This window comes from Bubalus bubalis, chromosome 18 (genome assembly GCF_019923935.1).
Source record: "Bubalus bubalis isolate 160015118507 breed Murrah chromosome 18, NDDB_SH_1, whole genome shotgun sequence".
In the NCBI taxonomy this organism is placed as follows: domain Eukaryota; kingdom Metazoa; phylum Chordata; class Mammalia; order Artiodactyla; family Bovidae; genus Bubalus; species Bubalus bubalis.
In genome coordinates this window covers 6,847,864-6,872,385 of record NC_059174.1, presented here as the reverse complement: position 1 = coordinate 6,872,385, position 24,522 = coordinate 6,847,864, and the positions used below count along the sequence as shown (strand labels likewise).

General features: G+C 46.2%; 1 long non-coding RNA gene across 4 annotated transcripts in view; it reads left to right on the top strand.

Moving 5' to 3' along the window:
• The window catches only part of LOC112580196, a 200,979-nt gene that overhangs the window by 156,807 nt on the left and 19,650 nt on the right, over positions 1-24,522 (top strand). The window contains exons 1-2 of one of the 4 annotated variants that reach the window (XR_006546284.1): positions 7,491-7,590; positions 24,032-24,097. The exons of 1 other annotated variant lie outside the window; for it this stretch is intronic. This is a non-coding gene — a long non-coding RNA (uncharacterized LOC112580196). Of the gene's footprint in view, positions 1-7,452; positions 7,760-24,031; positions 24,098-24,522 lie in introns of those variants that run through there. 2 more of the 4 variants (XR_006546282.1, XR_006546281.1) reach the window with 2 other exon arrangements.

Below are 24,522 nucleotides of genomic sequence, written 5' to 3'. Positions count from 1 at the left end.
CCTATTTTGTGTTTTGATATTTGAAGTGCTTTCTTCTGAAATGTAAATCTTTTTCTGTCCCAGAGTAGTCCTGTGAGTTTCTATGCATGAAGATTTGTGCTCAAAGAGATTAAGCAATTTATCCAAGGTCACACAGGAGTAAGTGACCAGAATCAGAACGGGCACCCAGCTTCCTCTGACTTCTGTTCCAATGATTTTCCAATAGCCTCACACTCCTTTTGTGTGGTGGACTGATAACGGCCTCTGAAGATGTCCACGTCCTAATCCCCTGAATATCTGATGGTTATTTTGTATGGCAAAAGGGACTTCGCAGATTGAAAAAGGCTCTTGGATGCAGGGATTCTCCTGGATTATGTATGTGTGGAATCCTAAGAGTTGTCATGAGGGGCTGCGGAGTCAGAGGAGGAAGGGTGATGAGGGAGGCAGGTGAGGGGCACTGGGTGAGAGGTTGGGGCGGGGCTGGGTGGACGGATGGAGAGCGAGAAGGGGACTGAGAAACAGAAGGAAGCCGGGCCTCTGGCTTTGAAATGGTCAGGAGGGTCCTGAGCCAAGGGTGGCAGGCAGCCTCTAGAACCTGGAAGGGAAGGAAAACGCTTCTCCTTGGAATCTCCGAGGGACCACAGCTCTGCCACCACTTGGCTTCAGCCCCATCAGAGCCCTTCTGGACTTTCGACCTCAGAATTGTAAGATAATACATTTATGCTGTTTTACGTCATTAAGTTTGTAGTAATTTGTTACAACAGCCACAGGAAACTGATACTTTGTAATGGTAACAGGTTTGCACACCTCTATGTGTGCTGCAATGGCACCCCACTCCAGTATTCTTGCCTGGAAAATCCCATGGACGGAGGAGCCTGGTGGGCTGCAGACCATGGGGTCTCAGAAGAGTCAGACATGACTGAGCGACTTCACTTTCACTTTTCACTTTCATGTATTGGAGAAGGAAATGGCAACCCACTCCAGTGTTCTTGCCTGGAGAATCCCAGGGATGGGGGAGCCTGGTGGGCCGCTGTCTATGGGGTCGCACAGAGTCGGATACGACTGAAGCGACTTAGCAGCAGCAGCATGTGTGCTGCAGGCATTTAGAAATTGTTTATTCATTTTTCATGCAAGGAATTGTACTAGAAAGGCCAGGCAGAGACGAAGGGCCGTCTCCTGCTGGCAAAGACCTCAGACCCAAAGCAGCAACATGGACAGTTGGAAGCCCTTGCTGGTGGGTTACACTAGAGGCAGACTTAGGGCACCACCGGGTGGAGAGCGCAAAGTCAAGGGCCTCTTGATGAAAATGAAAGAGGAGAGTGAAAGAGTTGGCTTAAAGCTCAACCTGCAGAAAACTAAGATCACGGCAGCCAGCCCCATCACTCCATGGCAAATAGATGGGGAAGCAATGGAAACAGTGACAGACTTTATTTTCTTGGGCTCCAAAATCACTGCAGATGGTGACTGCAGCCATGAAATTAAAAGACGCTTGCTCCTTGGAAGGAAAGCTGTGACCAACCTAGACAGCATATTAAAAAGCAGAGACATTACTTTACCAACAAAGGTCCATCTAGTCAAAGCAATGGTTTTTCCAGTGGTCATGTATGGATGTGAGAGTTGGACCATAAAGAAAGCTAAGCACCAAAGAATTGATGCTTTTGAACTGTGGTGTTGGAGAAGACTCTTGAGAGTCCCTTGGACTGCAAGGTAATCCAACCAGTCCATCCTAAAGGAAGTCAGTCCTGAATATTCATTGGAAGGACTGATGCTGAAGCTCCAATAGTTTGTCCACCTGATACGAAGAACTGCCTCATTGGAAAAGACTCTGATGCTAGGAGGGATTGGGGGCAGGAGGAAAAGGGGACGACAGAGGATGAGATGGCTGGATGGCATTACTGACTCGATGGACATGAGTTTGAGTGAACTCAGGGAGTTGGTGATGGACAGGGAGGCCTGGCGTGCTTCAGTCCATGGGGTCGCAAAGAGTCAGACACGACTGAGAGACTGAACTGAACTGAGAGTGGAGAATGCGGGCTCAGGAGAGGCAGGGTGCAGTTGGAACAGAGTCTGAGGAATGTTCCTGTTCTATTTACCCTGGGAAGTAGGGACAGCATGGCAGAGCCACAGAAGTTAGTGGGTGCACGTGGGTCAGACGGAGCACAGGCAGCAGCCGGAGCCCTGTTCTGTCCATGCAGGGGAGGGTAGCACATGCCTGGCTGCCTCCCCTGCCTCCTAAGCTCCCTTGTGCTTCCTGCGATGGGCTGGGATCTGTGCCTTCCAGCAAGGTCCCTGTGGGCTTGCCTCAGGCTCTGGGTTGGGATCTGGGTCCTCCTCGCTGGAATAGCAGGTCAGCATCCACCAGCAGTCCTTTGGCCAAAGAGGCGCGCTCAGACTGCTGATTCATAAATGGAGAGTGTCAATAGAAACAATCAAAGGAAACCAGCAACTCATAAATAATATCGACTCCAAAACAAGTAAGATGCAAGGGGCTGGAGTATATTGGAGCAACACGCGCTTGAGTACTTGGATGAAGTTCCACGGTATAATGTGTTTTCTGTATCAGTAACCCATGCCGATCAAAAGATCGAAACAGCAATGGGTTGGTTTTCTGTGTGGAGGGGAAGACCACATTCTTGCCCCTTTTCTGTGCGTCTTCTCTTGGAGACTCACCTTCCCAGCAGAGTTGGGCCCTGCACGTTTGCGGGTTTCCCAGGTGAGGCCCCCCGCCCTCCCAGTACCAGGTCTCAGGCTTGGTTGAGCTCACAGACTCCATCCTGTGACTGTTTTATGCCAGAATTCAGATTCCTTTCTATCCTGCCCATGGCCATAAGATTCACGTAGCAAACACGTGGATATCCAGCTCACGTAAAAAATCTGGACTAGTATGTTTTGAAGTGTATCGTGGAGCAGACTGCTTTCAATATTGGGAAGAGGCGGCAAAGATTAGATACTAACTCGGCCTGCTTGGCCTTTCTTTTAGCCCCTCTTGCCTGGTTTAAGTAACCGAGTTAACTAGCAGTGGCTTCCAACTTTCCCCTTGACCTCGTGCTGTGTGGACAGAGCCTGACACCCCAGGGCTGGATGAACCGGGTGATCTATGCTTAATCTCCCCTCCATGTTATTTCACTTCATTATTTATACTTTGTTTATACAGCATGTCCTATGTGCCAGACATTCTGTCAAGCACTTAACAGATAGTAATTCATTTGATCTTTGTAATCATCCTATTCGGCAAGGACTGATGTTATCTTGAGTTTGATGAAAAAACTGAGGCACGGAGAGGGTAGTGAATTTCCTTCCCAGGGTCCCGGGGCTCGTAAGTGGCAGGGTAGGGTTCAGCCCAGACCGTTTGGTTGAGTTGTCATGCTGTCCCATGGGAATGAGAGATTTGGTCCCTCTGGTGTCTTCCTGCTTGCCCACCTCTGCCCTGGGTCAAAACCCACATTCTCATCACTTAGGTCTTCTGGCCTCTGCTATAGCAGCCGCATGCGCTTCTGAAGTGGTGGACTCTGTCTGAGGGCCTGGTCTTGGCCTTGGCAGCATCCTGAGGCCAGGAGTGAGGAGTGGGACATGCCCCCCTCTCCCCTCCTTTGCCAGGAGCCACCAGGCCCTGAGCCAGCCACCCCAAGGCAGGAGCTTGAACACCCTGGGCCTGCTGCCGCCCACAAACCTGTCCTTTCCCAGAAACATAAACAGGTCCTTTCTTGGAAACTGACAAGGGGATGACAACAGACAAAAAGCTTAAAGGTCCTGCTATATCCACCCTGATTGCCACCTATACCCACTACAGTCCCAGAGTTTGGGACAGAAATACCCATGTTCTTTTATCAGCTCCTTTGAAGTCCCGTACTTTTTCTGTAGGGCTTAAGGGATGTAGTAATCCCTTGGAGTCATTCTCCTAACACTGTAGACGAGGTAGCTGGAACAAAGGTCTGCAGGATAGGCCTTTGTTGTTAAAGGCATAGCCCTTGCATTGACTGTGTGCCCTGTACACAGAGTGATTTTATTTTCTGAGTTCAGGATGGTGCTTGAGCAATTCCCTTCTGCTGCTTGTTCACTCAGTCAACAGATGTAGACAAGCCAGGCCCCGTGCAAAGCACACAGAAACCAGAAAGAAAGCAGCCCCAGCTCTTGCCTCATTGAGCTCACAGTCTCCTGGGGGGAAAACAAATAAACGAGCAATTGCACCTGAATAGAGAGATGCTTTGATAGTAGCAAACAAAGAGGGAGAGACAGGTAGCCTACTCGAGGGGGGCCTGTCAGGAGCTGATGCCTGCCCGGGGTCCTGGGGTGGGTTACCTGCACAGAGGAGAAACGGAGAAGCTGTCCAAGCATAAGGAATAGCGTATGCAAAGGCACGAACGGGGAGAAAACACTTCTGAGTGATGCACAATGTGACAGTCGATCATAGGATTAAAACCTATCAACCAGGGAGGTGCTCTTAATGTGAGCAGGTGATGTCTGGCACTGCAGCAGCCACCTTGTGATCACGAGGCCTGAGGCTCAGAGCCAACTCCTTTGGGATGATTGGGAAGTATTAAATACCCTTCGGATCTAAGCAACTTTTTGTGTTGTTGTTACTTTCACCGTAAAGGATATTAACTGATATGGTAAGGAATTTGGCCTTTACCTTATGACAATGTGAAGACATATAATGTTAAGCAGTCTGCCTTTATAGATATGTTACATCTGTGGTGGATGTGTGTGTGTGTTTCCCAGCATCGCACACTCCAGTTGTATCCCTGCTTTATCAGTCTAAACAAATGGCAGTTTAAATATAGTGATAGAGGTAGACACATTTCTGTCCCATCCCACTTCCCAGAACAGAAGGTTGTGTACAGTCACTCCTCTAACAAGCCACTCTCCTGCAGATGTTCACAAGGAGGACACCAGCTCTTTTCACACCCGCCCCTTGCTTCTGAAAAACTTTTCAAATTCATCATTATTTATAAAGTTAATACTCATAATGCAAAGGTTTCTCTTTGATGTGGGAGTGTTTTCGAAGCCTCGGTGACCTATATTGCCGACATGCTCTGTGCGAGGTGAGGCAGGGACCGGCTGGGGAATTACCCGTGTTTAATGAACACTAAAATTAGAATTTGACTGAAATCCACAGAAATGGCTCGACAGCAAGTTCGAGATGCCCCTGGGGAGCTGTGGGCAGCTCAAATTTACCCACAGGCGTTTTTGAAAAAATTTTTTTTTTTTTTTGAATCAGCATAGTTGGCTGTTTTGAGCCGAGAATGGTGCTTGCTCTCAAAGCCTCTCCCAGCCCCTCCCCCAGCCCCTGACACGATGCTTCGGGGTAGCTGAGCGCCTCCGCGGGCGTTTGTCATGGTGGTCAGGCCCCAGCGAGCACGGTGCACAGAGCAGGGCGGTGGTCTGTCTGTCCTGTCGCCAGTGGTCACACCCCTCGTGGAAACTTCTAAGAAAAATCGCAGCATCAAAAGCGAGTGTAAAAGAACCCTGGATATCCTCCTGTTCCGTGGACCCTACGAAGGGGGACTTGGGGTCGATTCTGGCGTGCTGCGATTCATGGGGTCGCAAAGAGTCGGACACGACTGAGAGACTGATCTGATCTGATATCCTAAAAGAGTTAATAGAAATTCTCCTTTTAGTGAGAACAAAAGCCCTAAGTGAATACATGAGCTTAGTTTGGTGACCATCACTTCAAACCCAGGAGTAATAAAGACGACAAACCACTGAAAAATGAAGTCCTGGTTGGCGATTGGGCGAGAGTTTGAGGTGCAGTTTCAGCGCAGCAGCCTCATCTCCCAGGAGAGGGAGCGTCTAGGAGGTTGGGGCAGAACCAGCGTTTGGAACTCAGACATCTCTGTTCGGAAGCCAGCGTGCTCCGTCTGGGGTTCCTCAGCCCACGGCGCACTCCGATGTTGTACAAAGTGCATGAGAATTCTGGGGGAGTGCTTTTATATACTTGTGTAATTCTAAAACTTTATTTTCTAAGTTATAAGAGCATTTATAAAAATGCTTGTTTGGACACTTTTTAAAATAGAAAAAGTAAATAATGACTTCCAATTCTCCTCCAGTCTCTCCTCACTAGGAAACTGATGGTAACATTCAGTCTTTGATAGTTGATAGTTTTTGATAGGTCTTTGATAGTTTTTTATATTCTTAGATAAATGTACAAATATATAAACTATAGGCATATATGTCTGCATGTTTTTAATAGGATATTATATTCAGCATTTTGCTTTTTTACTTATAAAGTATCAAAAGAAAGATGACAATTAAAAAAACAACACATCAGAAGTATCTTTCCTCATATATCATCTAATTCTCCTGACTACTATAAAATGAATTTATCAAAATTTATTCACCAGCCCTTACTGATCCTTTCATTCACTTTTCCAGAATATAAATTCACGTACCTTCCTCTCTCTTCTGTCATGAGCACCCTGGGTACTCAACTTGAGAGCAAATAAGAACCACCTGGTGATTTCTGGAGTCCCACTTCAACAATTTTGAGTCACCAGGTGTAGGTGGGCCCGGGAATTTGCATTTCTAAAGCAGCCAGGTGTGGTTTGATGCTGATAACTGAAGACTAGGTTTCAAGTGTCTCTGCCCTTCTTCAAAATCCTCAATCAGCTCAGGGGTGTTCGGGAATTTGTCTCTTTACCAAAACAGCTACTGAAATTTCATCTTCCTTTCAGCCTCAAAAACACCTCCCTGTTAGCAGAGGTCCTAGGGCCAATGTCACACGCTCTGTGGTACCCTCTTCCTGTACCAAGGGTGGCTCCTGATGGCTGCAGGCCTCACAGTGGAATTGAATTATCATCATATCCCACATTACATCAGTCATCCACACTCGAACCTCAGACAGTCTGCTCAAATAATGCTAACCTGGGGCCTGTATCCTGTTATTTTAAAAGAGAAAAAATTTATGGCATTACACATCAACCCTAAAGTTTCCAGTTTCTTGCATCGTAAAGCTCACCTGTATATGTAACAAGCTATCAGTCAGAGGGTAAAATGTTTCAACCTTCGGTTCTGAACCCCAACCACCAAATGACCTGGATTGTTATCACTCAGCTGCCTGTCTGCACAGAGGCTGTGGTACTTCTCATCACCAGCTTCTTCTGACACATGTGTCCCTTTTACTGCCCCTCAGGAAAATATATTTAAAAAAAGATAGCTCTTGAAAATATCTACATAGCATTCTGACATTCTTCTGATTTTATTTGCAAGGTCACTCAATTCTTTGTTTTTACATTGTTTTAAAATATGTGTTGCACGGTCTATAGGGGATCTAAATATGTCTCCCTGGATATTTGCAGAAGAGTGTGATGTTGAGAAATAGTTGCTTTCTATGAAGTTCAAATATTAAAAACACAGACATTCTGCTGCTAGAAAAATGTTAACAGAGGAGATGTTATCTTTGGTGGGGCGGTGCAGGAAAAATGCGTTTTCCACTAATCCCAGCCAATCAATAGCACCACCTGGAGAACTTTCTTCTTCAGATGATTCACAGGCTCCTCCCCCAGAGATGGGATCTAGGGATCCGGTCCTGAAATAACTGAAATGAGCAGGTTTAAGGATTGCTGGTTTCCGTTTCAGTCTTTGTCAACTAGATCATGAGTCTTTCGACGGCAGGTACTGCTGTGTGTCTTCTGCCTGGGTGCCTGGAGTGGGGTGGTGTAATAACTGAATAAGCGCTGACGCTGCGCCGCGGGCCTGCCTCACTGCTTTCCTAGACGCGCTTGTGTGCAGCCAGGCAGGCGTTTTGAAGACTGTCCTTCGCTGCTGCTGTAGGACCACGCGTGTAAGCAATCATCTGAGAGTCTTTGTTGTGATAGATCTGGGAGAATATTTTGTGCAAAACATTCCCTCCCCCTCCCCTACAGACTCAAGCAGGTTTTGTTGTTCTGCAAAAGTCAGACTTTCCTGAAGCATCTGTGAGCATGGAGTGAAGCCTGATGTCATCTGGTTCTCGTATCCTTCTGTCTACCCTGGGGCCAGGTCAAACTGCCCCCCTTCCTAGCACTCACCTCCAACCAAACTTCCTGCCCTTGACCGTGGGGTCCATCAGCTTGCCCTTCGCTTTGCCTCTCCAGCAGATTCAGGGTTGCCTCTGGGGTTCTCACCTTTCATTTTATTTCCACTAACTCCTTCTGGGGCTGCTATTTTTATCCTTATGTTTGAGGTGTCGAGACTGTTTAAGATGAGGCCTGTGCCGTGGGCACAGCTCTCTTCCGCAGGCTGGGGGCTGCTGTCCCACTCGGCCAGCTTGCAGCATTTACCTGGACACCCTGGGTGACTCCCATCCTCGTTCTTCCTCCCCTTCACTCCACACAGCTGGAACGCAGGCACACACTGCTGTTTATTTGTTAAGCCGATAAGAGGGGAAAATGTTGGTTTGCAAATTTCTGAAGTCACCTGCTTTTCCTGCACCGGTCACTTCTCTTATCCATAACTCCTCTGCTTCTGACTAGTGTCGGTGACTTGCTTTTTCTCCTGTAATATCCTGCCCCTGCAGTAAGACTCTTAAACTCTTTGAGATTGGGAGTTCATCTCACCGCTCTCCCTGTAACACCCAGGGGGGCCAGGAGAACTAAAAGATGGCTTGTTGAGTGAAATGTTAGGGCCCAGATTTCTGAAGACACAGCCATTGATGCACAGCAAATTAAAATGATCATAAATGAAATTCTAATGGTTTAGTTTTGAAAATGTGCAAAATGTAAGTTTAGTTTATGAAAGCATTTACGAAAATGTTTTAATAAGTAAGAAAGAAAACATAATTAATTTCTCCCCACCTTTCTCCAGTCTCTACAGGTTAGGGTGCTGATGTGAATGTTTTGATGTGTGGCATTCTATATAGCTTTTCCTACTCTTATGTAAACAGTCAAGTATGTAACTATATAGGCATGTGTTATGTTTTTAATGGGATTTTTCACGTGTTACTTGTTTACAATTAGACATAAACACCCCAAAGCTGCACCCTGTGACAGCTGGCTAATTGTCTACCTCAGTGATTGCCAAGGAGATTCTCAGTCACTGTTGACTCCTACTGATATTACATAGCAGTGAGCAAATATGTGTTGGTGTATTTATTGGATGGACAGGTGAATGAATGAATGAGTGAATTTGGATGACTCCAAAGGAGGCTCAGACCCTAGTTTCCCCTGACTCCGCCAGATGCCCCTCTCTGCCCATCATGCTGGAAGCCAAACCCGACAGGCCCGTCTCCCGGTGGAGAACCGTGCGGTCATTGTGTCTCTTCCCCTTTGTTCTCCACCCTTGTCTGTCCCTGGGAAGGCTGGGCAGGGGCGCTGAGCAGCCAACACCAGACAACCCCTTTTATTCCTTTTGACGGCCCCAGGGAAGTTTGATGGGGATATTTCCATAATCGATGAGGGAGCCCTGTCACCCCAAACATGGAGTCTTTAAAGAGAATAGGTTTATGCAAATTAGATATTGATGGAGTAATGATTAATTGGCTCTGAGCCTTTGTTAATATGCAATTGTAGTAACAGAGATACATTTATAATTATTTTGGTTAATTGTTCAAACAAGCACTCAGGACTTAATTGCACAGAGTAATTGAAGAGCCTTGGTATCAGAATTATTTCTTTCCAGAGAAAAATCAGAGTTCTTTAACTAGTTGGATTCCTGTGCCGAGGAGCTTAGGTGAGTCTTTGAGGTCCTGGTATCGGCAGAGGAGAAGGGATAGCCACATATTCGTAGGTCTTCCTGTGTCTGCAGATGGTTGGGGATGTGGGCTTTGAATTTGGTCAGATAAAGGTTCAGAGTTCCAACTCCACCTGTTCAGTAGCTCTGTGGCTTTCGGCAAGTTATTTAGTTGCTCTGAGCTACAGTTGCCAAATCTGTGAAGTGAGAGGGATAACCCTTCTCTTACGCAATGGGAAAAATACATGAGGCGGTCCGTGTGAAACCCTCTGCTCCTTGGTGCCTCGTCCCTGGTAAGCAGCCCCGATGGGAACCAGCGCAGCCGTATTTACCGGCAGAGGCGAGAGAACGGCAATGAGTACAGGCTGCCCAACACCTGTGAGCCCACGAAGGCATTCAAGCGCCGGGGGCAGGAGGGGCACCAAAGGCCTGACTTGGAACATTTTTAAAAGCACAGAGGTGGGAACAGATGGGAGGAACATGTGTCCACTCCGGACTGGTCTGTGAAAATGATGACGGTGTTTTGCCAAGGAGCTGGCTTGGCTGCCCACCTCCTGAACACTGCTGTTGGCATATTCCAACTTTTCTCGCAGTTACCTCTGTTCAAAGTCTCTCTCTCTCTCTCTCTCTCTCACACACACACACACACACACACACTACAAATCTTGTGGTGGGGAGAAAGAACTTGATGCTGCTTGAAAAGGGGCAGGCCTTCCCACAGCCCTTGTGTTTCTCTCTCCCTCCTCTTGAAAGTGGCCACTCCCAGCCATGCAGGACCAGAGGCTGCAGGATGAGCCAGCTGGAATGGAGGGAGTATGCAGTGGTGTTCGGAGCACGGGCTCTAGAGCTCAACCAGTGTCTGTGCCAGCCCAGGCTTTGCACTTCAAGGCTGCGACAGGTTTTGGAAGCTCTCTCTGGCTCATTTTCCCATCCACAGTTTGGGCCTCATCGGACTGAAGGGAGGCATAAATGGGATGGTACATGTAGGGTATTTATTTAGCACAGAGCCTGGCCACTGTAAGCGTCTGACAGCTGTGTGGTGATGAGGATGGAGATCAAGATCCTGGGGAGCTCAGGCAGCACTTCAGGTGCCACCTGAAGGGGGTCACACTCGCCCACATCACCCCATCAACTGCAGCCCCCATAGAGGCACCCAGAAAGGCTGTCCCCTGGTCTTCCTCATCTCTGGGAATTTAGGAGCCTTTTTAGTCTATGGCTCAAGTCATCCCTGTTTATTTAACTCTTTTCCCACCTGAGGTTGAAACCAGGAAGCAAAGAGCTTCTTTCTGTGGTGGGCACCATCCAAGAATTTCAATCACAGCAGCAGCTCTTCTCCCACCCAGATGTGCTCTTCTCACTGTCTCTGGAAAGATTCTTTGTTTCCAGGTTGACTTTGCACACTGTATCCACGAGACCTCTCTGTCATGCTTTTTGCATCTGTTTACTTTCAGCCTTTGTCTGTCTTCATGTTTGAGACACATCTCTGGTAGGCAGTAAGAGTTGGGTTTTGATTTTTTTTTTTTTACCCATTCTGACAATTTCTCTCTTTTAAATTGAGTGTTTATTCTATTAATATTGAATGTCATTATTGATGTGACTGGATTTAGGCCTGGTTTACTATTTGCTTTCTATTTGTCCCTCCTTCTATTTTATTTTTGTTCTGTTCCTGCTTTTCCTACTTTCTTTTTGGTGTTTGAAAAAAAAAATATATATATATATAATTATAAAACATATTAGAGTTCCATATTAATCTATCTATTGGCTTTTTATACTTGAATATTATCCTGAGCCAGGCGCAGTTTCCTGCCGGCTAGTGTTGCCTCACTTCTAGTAGCGTGCGGAAAACCTCCAGCCATATGGGTCCATTCACTCCCCCGACCCTCTGTGTTACAGTTATATGGAAGTATTATATCTGTAGGTTATAAGCCTCACCTCACAATACAACTTTATAATATTTGTCTTAAACGAAAAATTATAGAGATTGGCAAACTCTGACTTGCAGGTCAAAAATTGACCCATCACCTGCTTTTGCAACTAAAGTTTTATTAGAACACAGCTGTGCTTACAGGTTTATATTGTGTTTGTGGTTATGAGTAGTTGTGACAGAGACCGTATACCTGCAAAACCTAAAATATTTACTATCTTCTGGCTTTTTTCAGAAAATATCTGCGGACCCCTGCTTTAACCATTCATGTATTATAAAGAAACTAAAGGGGGGGGTGGTTTAATGCCTTTTACAGTTTCCCAGGTATTTACCACATAGGAAGCCCTTCTTTATCTTAGTTGAAATATAGCCCCCCTGTGCTTCCCTGGGAGCTCAGTGGTCAAGAATCTATGTGCCAATACAGAAGACGTGGGTTTGATCCCTGAGCTGGGAAGCTCCCTTGGAGAAGGAAGTGGCAATCCACTCCAGTATTCTTGTCTGGAGAATCCCATGGACAGAGAGGCCTGGCAGGATACAGTCCATGGAGTTGTTAAGAGTCAGACACAACTTAGCAACTAAACAACAACAACAATCTCCAGCTGTAACAAGGAGTGATACCAGGGAATTTTGAATATCAGATTGCAGAGCTGACTGTAGAAGGGGAGAGCTGCACTCAGTACTATGGGTTTTCTGATATTGTATGAATATTTGAATGTGGCTTAGGCAAGGAATTTCATAAATGTAGCTAGCGTTGTTTTTATGGGATGACTGGGTGCCAGTCACTGGGGTAGATGCTTGCAGTGGACTGTCTCATTGCATCTTTACGAAACCCTCTGACATGGTTGTGGTTAATTCACCTGAAGGTCCAAGGGATGAGCATTACAGTCAAGGTCAGGCATCCTCGTGGAGCCAACAATCAAATCCACGGCGTGTGATGGCCTTATGCCCTTGCCCAGCGTTCTGCTCGGCCTTGTTGCCCTTTGGGGTGTGTCTCTGTCTGGGCAGACTGTCAGCTCCCAGCGTGCATAAGCTAGGGCTTTCTTGCCTGGAGCAATATCCACAGGCCCACAGCATTGCCCAGCCCCTGGTGTGTGCTCATGGGTGTTGAAAGGCAGGGCTAATGTGAACTGTCTGGTGTAGGGCAGATACCAGAAATGGAAAATCAGTGGAGTGTTAGAGAATCAGCAGACTTTGAGGGGGTGGGGGTGGGTGGGGCTAATGCCAAACCTTAAAGCAGGAACTGGGGAGGAGGTGTGGGCAGGGTTACCGGCAGGGCAATACCAGAGACTTAATAAGGAAAAACAAATTCATCTGAAAGAGGCACAACTGATGGAAGACACACATCCATGCCCCAAAGAGGGAAGGGATACATTTCAGGACCAGGTGGAGAATCAGGCTACCTAGAGAAATCCCTGGATGATGTTCACTTGCTTTTGGAGGGTTCAGAATCTGCCAGCCCTTCCCCAGCCGAATGTAAGAGAATATACCTCTCTGTCTTTCTTTCTAGTTTCAGCTCCTGGAGTCTGGCTCCTAATATCAGGTGCATAATAAATCCTTGCTGAATTAAATTAAAATGTTTAAGGAGCCATTTTCTGAGCCAGGCCTTTCTCTGCTGTCAAGGAAGAATTTATTTAACAAGTCCTACACTTTGGCACACGGATTCTACTTCTCTTGGCTGGTCTGTGGCCATGATTTAAGATGCTGAGGTTGCTGCCCATTGTTGGGAAATAGATTCTTGGTTGGGGAAGGGGTGTGGCTTAAAGGTTTGAGAAGAAGATAATTTAAAGGAGTTTTGAAAAAGACTGTTAGTTTATACGCTGGTCCCCCTAGAGGTCTCTGGATCCTTGAACTGTATACTTGGTCTTCAGAAGTCATAATTCTCTGAGGGCAGTTGGGTTTTGCATCAGCATGAACAACTCCAGGTCATCTGTCTGCAAGAGGCAGGGAATATGGTCTGGTGTAAGTTTTCCCCGACCCCCTCCTCCTGCCATGGATGTTGTCCATTGCGAGCATCATCGTAAATACGATGAGTATCTGCAGTACCTGGGAGCAGTGATCAGCACTTAGAAGACATGGCCCCTGGTTATAACTCCATGGTGTGTCTTTCCTCTTATTTCATGACCAGCAGCAAAATCTTTCCTCCCCTGAACTTCCCTGAGCTTGAAAAGGCTATATCCTTTTCGAGACACCCAGAGCTAAGATGGAGTGTCCGTGCCAGGACTTAATGATCACCTGTTTCTCAAGAAGACAGCTCCAGCAGTTCGAATGAGCCTCGTGATTCAGTGAGTTAAGAAGGAAAGGAGACGTTTTAATTTTAGTGGACGAGTGCCGTGTGGCTTCTGGGAATCCAAGCACTCAATCTCCACTCCTGCAAATGCCAGCTCTTGTCCCCACTTCCAAGGGATATGAGAGCCAGACCCTCCTTGCCAGGGAGGCATGGGCAAACCAGCTCTTGCTTCTTCAGCAAGCACCAGGGAGGCAGAGGAACAGAGAAACCCCTTAGGTACTGGTCTGGGCCCATGTATCTCTGGGCAGAATGCTCAGGATGCCATTAAATTCTTCCAGATCTAGTACTTGGGCTCAACACACAAGTTGTAACCTTCTTTATTGGTCTCTTGAGCTGGACCTTCAGATCCTTCCAGGTATAATTATCTGAGAAGTAGACTCTGTCTGCTTAATTATGTAGGATTCTCTACTAAGCCTAAACAGTTCCTTTTGCAGAGGTGACATGAAAGATGGAACAGTATTTCACAGACACCAAACGCTTAGGCAAAAGGGAGAGTTGGTTTTACCTTCTATTAGTGAGTGCTGAAGTTATCCATGAAGTTAGATGCTTCCGTTTAGTTTATCTTGACTGGTTCAGCGTGTAGTGAAGACAGTCTTATTCTGATCAGAGTTGTCTGTCTGCTTCTGTTTAGTTTTTCTTTGAAGCCCCTTTCAGCAGGTGTTTTTCTTCTTTGGATGCTTCTCCCAAATACTACTCCTGAATATTTTACACTAATGAGCAACACAAAAATATTAGTGACTTTAAAGATGGGAAATCTGTGACCCCACCCTAACTCCTCATGACTTCATTTTTATCTCCATATTCCTATATAATTTACACAAATAAGGTAATACTTAGCCTACTCTTTTGTGTTTTATTTGTACCTCATCACTTTCCTCTGTGGTGCTGCAAAGTCAATTTAATGATTCCTTAGTATTCCATCCTATTGTTTAACAAATACTAAAATTGTCCCCAAGTATTGAGCATATATGTTGTTTTAAGGACTAGCTTTTAGAGAAAATCTGCATTAGATATCTGTGTGCATATTATTTTATTTTCTTATGTTTCTCTTGAATCGTATCATTGGGTAAAATTCACAGAAGCAGGACAGTTACGTTCAGGACTGTTTTCATGAATCTTGTTCCTTCTTATAACAGTTTCCAACATGGCTGTGCCAGTTTACATGGAATGAGTGAATGAATGTAGGGCTCGCTGAAAACTCACCAGGATTGGATGTTATGATTTGTAAAATTTAGGTTTGAGAGATTATGTCACTTTTGCTTAATTTTCATGTATTTGATTTCTCTCCAAGCTTTTGATCTTCTTTCTAGCAAGAGAGACCTGGCTGTTCCCAAACTAATCAAAGGCAGTGTTTACTTGGCTTTAAAGCATACGCAGTCATTTTTCTAAGTGCTGAGAACTCCTGTAGCTTCTTCTAAGAGCCAAACACAAAAGAGAGGGGAATGAGTTATTTAGCAACATGATAACCTGGAGTTACCTTTCCCCAAACAGAAAAAAAAAAAAAAAATTCTGCTTAATTATTTGTTTCTTACATTGAAGACCTCAGTTCTGTTATTTGTCATTAATCCAGCGGAAAATTTTCAGCCTTCATCCTGCTTGAACCTCCATGGTGCTTGTCCTGGGCCATTCTCTCCCTGAAATGATTTCCTCGTTTGACCTTGTTTCCCATTTCCTTTCACTTCATCTGCTCTTTGGGATCCTGTTTGGCCTGTCTCCTCCCACCTGGCCTTTGAGTGTGGGATGTTCTGGGACTTAGTCTTAGACTTCTCCTCTTCTGTGCTCCCTGGACAATCTCATCCCCACAGAGTCTTCCATTACCACTTCTCTGCCATCTTTACCTCCCACTGGAGTTCCAGATTTGGAGATGTGAGCGTCACCTTAGTACCCCAGTGGCTGCTTGGAGTACAGCGTGGTCTGCTCTAGCTCCTTTGGAGTCCTCCACCCTGGTCTAGGCACGTCTACTCATTGGCAGACCAGAAAACAGAGCAGCGTCCCTGATGCCTTTTACCCCTCGCACCCCTCATCTCTGCCTGCGTCAGACCTCATTAACTTCACCTCTAAAACCTCTCTTGACTCCATTCAATTCTCACCGTCTCCCGGGCCGCCTGCCACCTGCATATACGTGGACTGGTCTTCCCACCTCGGCTCAACCTTGCCTCTCTGCACTTTACTCAATTCTCTTCTTTTCGCTGAAGCAAATTTCTTCTTTTGCTTGAAAAATCTCTGTGGCTTCACATTACTCTTAGAATGAGGACCAAAACCCTACCGTGGTCCACCTGGCCCCATGTGACCTCATCCTGCCTGCTCTCCAGCTTTGTCTCATTGCACACTCATGCCTGCTCTCCACACCCCAGCCCTCCGTGGGCCTTCTCTCCATTGCCCACATGCTCCAGGCTCTCTGCTGCCACAGGGCCTTTGCACATACTGTCCCCACTGTTGGGTGTATCTCCTTCCTCCTTTGTCTCTGGTTCCTTTTAGGGACGCTGGGGTGAGTGTGGGGGGCACTGCTCACTATTCCCACTCAGCTCACAGGACTATTGTCAGCTGATAGTCGAGTCTTTCCCCAGGGTTTGTCCTCAACTGAAAGGAGCTGCCTTGCCCAGAGAGTTATGACTGGTTGACGGGGGTACAAAGTCTAAGACTCTGATAAGACTTCAGGCTCTTGGCCAGGTCCTCTGTTGCTGCTTTTCCCTCTGCCCCATGCAGCCTCCCCCACTCCCTTGCAGGCGATGTTTCTGAGAGCACCCCACCATAGACCCTTTGTACTCAGATCTGCATGTCAGAGTCTCTTTTTCTGGGGAGTTGAACTATGGCCCTTCTCTTCATCCTTTAGATCCTGGTTCACACATCACATCCTCAGGACATCTTCCCCAACTCACCTCGGTCTCTGTATTCATTAGTGTTATTTATTAATGCATGACTAGATTTTAAGCTTCCAGAAAGCAGGGAGTTCACCAAATCCCCCACTCCAGGTTATCCCCACGCTATCTCCCCAGGTGACGTTGAGTTAGCTGTCAGACACGGAAATGAGACCACCATATCCAGCCCAGATGAGTTGGCTCAGATCAGAAGACCTGCTGGTCAACCCACAGAACCATGAGAAATTAAAAAAAGAAAACGTGTGGGAACAAATTGCTGTAACCTATTGAGTTTGGGATGCTTGTTCTTTGTGTCTTCTTGCCAATTAAAAATGTGAACACCTGAGACAACTATAAGAGTTAAAGTGTCTTGAGTGAGTAGATTGGGTTTTGTCAATAGTTGAATGTTCTTAGCTCATCCAACTTTACGGCTCAGCTGGTAAGGAATCTGCCTGCTGTGCGGGAGACCCGGATTCGATCCCTGGGTTGGGAAGATCCCCTGGAGAAAGGAAAGGCTACCCACTCCAGTATTCTGGCCTGGAGAGTTCCATGGACTGTAGAGTCCTTGGGGTCGCAAAGAGTTGGACACGACTGAGCTACTTTCATTCATTCATATCTAACCAAGGATTTTTAACTTGGAAATTGCTGTCCTGACCAACTCTACTTCTGACTAAAGATAAGAGAGTAAAACCAGGTGGATGTGGAGGGAGGGGATGTGCTATCCTGGGGGAGCATAAAGGTATCCAGCTACAGAGTTGTTGTTGTTTTTTTTTTTTTTTTTTGCTGAAAGGTCTTAAACCAACTCAACAGTCTCTGTGGAGTACTGAGCCCAGCTTGGCAGTGAGCCATAGAATGATGCTTCTTCCGTGTTTCACATCATTTAGCTCATCTGTAGACGGACAGGTTTCTTTCCAAGGCAGGCTCCTGCAGACACGTTCACCTTTATTTTTTTTTTTTTTCTTTCTTTTTTTTTTTTTTTTTTAATTTTATTTTATTTTTAAACTTTACATAACTGTATTAGATTTGCCAAATATCAAAATGAATCCGCCACAGGTTTACATGTGTTCCCCATCGTACAGCCTTCATGTTTAGATTCCCTAATACAGTGTTTCAACATACTTTCAAAATCCCCCCAAATCACTTATCTCAGACAGTGGTACATCTTCGGGAAAAAGAAATATTTGCATCAAAAACCAGAATACCAGTATTTCTCAATAAAACTGGGGGAAAAAACCAGAGTAGCAATTAAAAGGCATAGAGGTCTCTGCAGGTGAGTGTAAATTGAATTGGGAATAGGATGTACAACAAACTTTTCAAAAAAAAAAAAACACCAAGAACTAATCATTCAGTAAGCCAACAAAGTTATTTTTTAAAGCTTATCCTTTCAACGGCTTCTACTTTATTTTTTTTTTTAATGCTTCAGTGACTAAAAATGGCAAAAACATTTTATTTATGTAAAAAGAAATCACTTGTATGCAAAGTTGCAGCTGCTTCTTATAGGTATACAAATGGATAAAAGCCTGGGAACATGCAGTTTTTCTTTTTTTAATGGAAATCTTGATTTGCTCTTTAGTGTTGAGTTGAGAATCCTTCATTCAGTGGTATCTTGGAGTTTGAACTGGATTGACAGCAAAGAATGAAATACTAGAAAGACATTTGTATCCTGGTTATATCTCATTAGATCCACTTGTGCTTTTGAGAACTGTAACTTTCTGGGTTAGAACAGAAAATAAAAATAGTGATGATGCTGATGACTGTAATAATTTGTAAAATGTCTGAAGTTTCTAATTGTTTAATATTACTTGGTCTGCTTTCCCCATCCTCCACTCCCCTGTTTTAAAAATAAAGAATGTTTAAAATAGAATAATAACATGAAAATCATTCAGAGAAAGAACCCCCAAAATGTTGTGTACTCAATTAGCTTGTTTTTGGTGACTTGGAAGAAAAAAGACATTCACTGTATATACTGCAGATAGGAATGATGCTTTTGTAAAGAAAAGCAAATAATCCTTTATCTTTTGGTGCACAATTCGGGCTTGTTTATTTATCTTTTTTTTTTTTTTTAAGCCAGTTAGGTCAACTTCTGAAGGCAAAGGGGGTGGGGTGGGGTTTAAAGGACGTGACCTGGGCAGGACTGAGATGGAGTCATGGTCAGACCTTATGTCTGGGCTCCTGTCCTGCGGAGGAATGGCTGGGCAGAGTGGGTTCAGGAGAAGCTGACCTTGAACTTCCTTGAAAAACCTGTTGATCCTCTGCTCTGACCCATGATCTAGCGGCAACTCTTAACCAGGGGCGACTCCGTCCCCCAGGTAACAATGACAAAGTCTGGAGATGTTGTTGGTCGTCACATTTAGAGAGAAGGTTGCTCCTGGCATCTAGTGCGTGGAGGCTAGGGTGCTGTTGACCACCCTGTGATGCACAGGACAGCTTCCGCCACAGAGAATTGGGGCCCAGATGTTATTGTGCCCAGATGGGAAACCCTAGTGCAGTGGGACTATTTGGAATTGCTTCAGAGGCTCTCACTTTTTTGTGAAGAGGAGTGTGGGTGACTGGTACCCTCCCAGGGTGTGTTGTCAATGAGAAAGCAGAGTCACAGAGATAGTTAGCAGAACCCAAGCAAGAACTCAGGTCCTCAAGTATGAGCAGGTCTAAATTTTCATTTCCTGCATGTGGCTCCCACCGTAACGGACCCTGCTGCACACCTGGCAACAGCAAGGTCTTTGCTTCCACTTCTGACTTTTCTCATCACCAGCCATCCCCAGCCCCCAGGCCTTCAGCCATCAGTAAATGCCCTCTTGTTCCAGCATTTTAAACCTCTCTCACCAAATCTGTACCTCCGTACTCAGCCGTGTGTGAATCAGTTCCATCCCCCAAAGAAAGAAATGAGAAACAAGCCATCAGGAGAGCTTCTCTTGCTCTGCCTCACTGTCTCCCACGTCCCCGTCTAAGTACGACTTCCTCTGTCCCCACTGACTTCCCCCCTTCACTCCGCAGCCACTTCAGGGATGTTCTTCTGTACTTTCCCCTTATTTCCTTACTTAGCGCTGGTCTCCTTATACTAGAACATGAGCTCCTGTGTTAGGGTGCTTTTCCCCTGCTGCCCTGTCTGCCCAGCATAGAACAGGGCAGGCAGCGTAGATTCTTACCAACTGTGTTTGGAACGAACACATGATGAGTGATGTTCAGTTAAATCTCTGACATCATGGTCTTCCCTGGGATGAGGAAAGTGGTATTTCTAGAACCATGGGAAGTTGTGTTTTTCAGCTCCCAGAACAGCCCCACGTTCTGTCTTTCCTTTTTTAAAAACCGCCTACACGTAATTGGTGACATACACTGATGGCATGGGATACCTGCACACGTATGTCATGCTTGGTGTTGTCCACGCTCTTAGGCCAATCAGTGCTACTCGAAAACTGTCAGGAAACAGTATCCTTTTCTTCTTCTGGCCTCAGCTTTGCTTCCACTTAGTCTCACTCTGGTGGAGGTCAGTTGTGAATGATGAACTCACAGTGCTGAGGGTTGGATCCTGTCCCTCCCAAAGATACGTGCAAGTCCTAAGCCGCAGCTCCTGTGGATGCGGCCATATTTTATTTGGAAATAGGGTCTTTGTAGATGTAATCAGGTTGAGGCCCTAAGTCCAGTGATTGGTATCCTTATGAGAAGAGGCCTTTGGGACATACAAACATGAAGACATCCAGGGGAAGACCATGTGATAACAGAGGTGAAGAGTGGAGTGATGTGTCTGCAGGCCAAGGGGTGTCAGGGATGGCTGGCAGCCCCCAGAAGCTGGGAGAATGGCCTGGGGCAGATTCTCCCCAAGAGGCTTTGCCGGGAACACGGCCCTGCTGACAGCTTGATCTCAGACTTCCAGCACCCGGGCTCAGGAAACACACTTTTATAGTTTTAAGCCCTCAGTTTGTGGGAATTTGTTGTAGCAGCCCCCGGAAACCCACATGCAAGGCTGCTACTGCTGCTAAGTCGCTTCATTCGTGTCTGACTCTGTGCGACCCCATAGACGGCAGCCCACCAGGCTCCCCCGTCCGTGGGATTCTCCAGGCAAGAACACTGGAGTGGGTTGCCATTTCCTTCTCCAATGCATGAGAGTGAAAAGTGAAAGTGAAGTCGCTCAGTCGTGTCTGACTCTTTGAGACCCCATGGACTGCAGCCCACCAGGCTCCTCTGTCCATGGGATTTTCCAGGCAAGAGACATGCAAGGCTAACAGTCGCCAAATGTGCAGGTCCCTTCAGCCAGCCCTTGCAGCTGAGAAAAGTTGTGTTGGAAATAAGCCCCGGGCTCTAACTGGCCGGCTCAGCACTGTCAGACAAAGGGCGTCCGTGTGGTGAGGCAGCGAATTCCTCTCTCTACAGATGAGGGAGGCGACAGGAGGTGGCTCTGGGAGCCCTGGGCCTGAGCCCTGTGGGTCTTGCACAGGGTCTCATGATCTGGGGCTGCTGGGGATCCCTGGGTCCCAGAAAAGTAAAATGGGGACCCGAGCGAGGCTCCAGTTTAGAGGAAGTCATCTGAGATCATGGACCAACTCGGGACATGACTTGAGGGAACCAGAACATGGAGGCTCTTTGCTTCGGGGACATGTGTAACGTCAGAGCCGTCATTCTGACCCCTTGGGTAGATTCTTGCAGCTTCTGTGTGTGCCCTTTGGAAGGGGCACTTACTCGTGTTTACTTACCAGATACTCATCTCGAATGGGAAGCCCTCAAGCTTTACGAGGGAAAGGACCATTTCTGTCTACTTCTCTTTCCCCAGCACACCGCCCGGTACCTGATACACTGTAAGCCTCACAGTGTATATGTGATGGGATTGAATTGATCGTACATCCTTAGGTAATTAAAAAATGAGTTCAGTTATTGTTTGTAAACGTGGTTGCTTTAGTACTTTAAAGAAACTTTTAAGGAATCCTTAGGTGCTAAAAGGTGTAGGAAAAAAACAATCTAAATCGAAGCATCTCACAACCCACAGACCTGCACAACACAAAACGTGAACCCTAATATAGACTGTGGACTTGAGTTACTGATGTGTGTCGTATTCGCTTATCAGTTGTGACAAATAACCACACTAATGATGACACTAGTTATCGGGCAAACTGGGTGGAGGAGAGAGAACAGAAGGTAGACGGGGACTCGCATGTTCTGCTCAGTCTTTCTACAGACCTGAAAGTGCCTAAAAAACAAAGTCTATTAATTAAAACCTCTAAACACACACAAAAAATCTAACCTCCTTAGATTTTGAAGACTTGCACGTACTTTGCAGGATTACTATCAAGACTGCACACACACACACACACACACGAGTTAAATAGTTGATATGAAGTTGGCTGTCGAGAGGAGACATGAGGAACGGCTTTGCTCTCTTCACTCCATACACTATTATTGGGAGCCCCTGTGGCAAGAGTTTGTATACAGATTAACTCCATAGATTAATTTTTATGTGCAGAAGCTCAGGAAAGGATCAAATGAAATTGATAACAAATTACGGAGTTAATGCTCCGAATCTTGTATCATCATTTCTGCCACATATACTCTCTGATGCTGGGAACTCCACCTCTTATAGGATTCCAAGATCTCCTTGACGCAGCCTCTCATGCAATTTTTATCCAGCTACTCTAAACTTTATTTCAGCTGGAAGGCAGTGTTCTGGCCAGCACCGTGATCTGTATTTTGATCTTTATTTCCTTCTGACTTTTGGAGAAAATCCAGAAACTTCATCTGACAAGCACAATGTGACAGGTATGATATTAGTGACGTGAGAGTGTTCAGAGGCCCCCTCCTCCTCCAAAGTCCATCAAACAGGAATTGGTCAGAAGTGGTCAGTAAGTTGGTCTCAGCTAGAGCCTCTGCCAGGGCCGTTTCTAGAATTTCAAGAAGCAGAACCGCCGCGTTAGGCATTACTGACAGAACGCAGAAGGCCAGAGAGTCTAGTTGTGATGAACCTAGTGAGAAAATCAAACAGCTACTCAAAAGCATAATGAATGGGTTGGAGGAAAGAAAGTAAGGACTGAGCAGGGTAGGGAGGTGAAGGCGGGTTGAGGGCAAGTTTATTACGTGAAAAGTGCTAAAGAACCTGGGAAGTGAGCTCTAGGAGGAGAGAGAAGGGACTCAGGACAAGTTTCTGGTCTGACCAAGAAGTTCTCTGGGGGTAACCAGTAAAGGGGAGGATTCATCCAAGTCACTTATTGGCTCTTTAATTGTCGGCATTGTTTGTTTTTTAACATGATACTTCTCTCTGTGTTATGGAAATGCATATCGTGTCTTCAGGACCCCTTGCGAACAATTCTTTGTGGGGCCCTTGTCTATAAGTAATTTCATTATAAAATTTATTGTGAGCTATGGTGATTTACTGATGAAACTGTCGGACAGAGGGCAGAGAACATGAGTTTTTTATTGTCCAGTCTCCACATACAAGGGCACCATTACTTCAGGTCCAGAGACCACTTCTTTGTGCTTTTTATGGTCAGTAAGTCATTCCTGGCTGATTTAACATCTTCCATCATAAGCAAAAAGTAGCAACCCCATTATTATTCATAATGCCATGGCTTTTCATAACCAGTTTATACTGAAAATAACACAGATATTCTTGCCTCACAGCTCCCAATATCATTGATTAAGCTCTGGTTCCAATATTACTCATGACGCAGCGTCATCCTTCACTCTACCTGTGAATGCAAGCTCCCACTGATTCAGAGGCTGTGCTTTGTTGATGTTGACCAGAATACAACCTTACCAAGCGCGTGCAGGAAAACAGGCGTGATGATTCACTTTCCGGGCATGTTAAACCTACCATTTGGAATTTTCTCTGTATTGACACGAAATGCAGAACACCCCGTCTTCCGGTGGTGTCTCCTTTGGAGCTGTCGAGGGCCTCATCACTGGGTGCCTCGCATGTGGTCTCTTTCACTGCTGTTGACACCCTGCCACCCACAGAGTGGGACGCGCAGGAGAGGCCAGGCAAGAGGCCTGTGGGCGGAGAAGGGAGAACAGTCCACTTGGCAGGAAGCGTCTCTTTCTCACCCAGCCTGACCTGCCAGGCCATGTTCCTGGAGCCAGGGTCTGGCCATGGGGCCTCAGGATGACCTCACAGTATGAATCCTGGAGCTTTGGGGGCATTGACTCCACGTCCGGGCTAAAGGACCCACGAGTGCTCCAAAAGGGAGGATGAAGACTGTGGTCTGTTTCAAGGGAGGGACTCTCAAGTATGGGGTCAGTGAAGTTTGGGCCTGGAGGGCACACTGCCTGTGTACAGTGAGATTACAAATTGCATGTCTTCACATGGTATCACTGCTCCCTGATTTCCTGATGCACTTCCCTTTGACCCCCATTCAGGTCCTGTGTTCCACCAGCTCTTTGTTCCTTCAATGCAGTTTCCTGTGCCAGGCCTCTGATAAGCAGGTATTACAAGTGAATTTCTGTCTCCAAGAACACCTTTTTCCTTCTTCTTCTTCTTCTGAGTACTTTCTATTCTTCAGATCCAGCTTACTTATTCCCTCTTTCATCAAACCTTCCAGAAGCTTCCCAACTGCCTCATCAGAACATCCATTCTTTCCTTCATCCAGCCAATGAGAACTTTTTGGTGAGCAGCTACTGCTCTCTGCCAAGCCCTGTTTCAGGCGCCGTAGCAACAACCGTGACTAAATAGGCCAACCATCATACAGGCTCCCTCTGGACTCTGTATCTGTTTCCACTTAACTTGTGTTGAAATTGTCTCTGGTGGTGGTTTAGTCACTAAGTCTAGAGCAACTCTCTTGACCTCACGGACTGTAGCCCACCAGGCTCCTCTGTCCATGGAAGTTCCCAGGCAAGAATGCTGGAGTGGG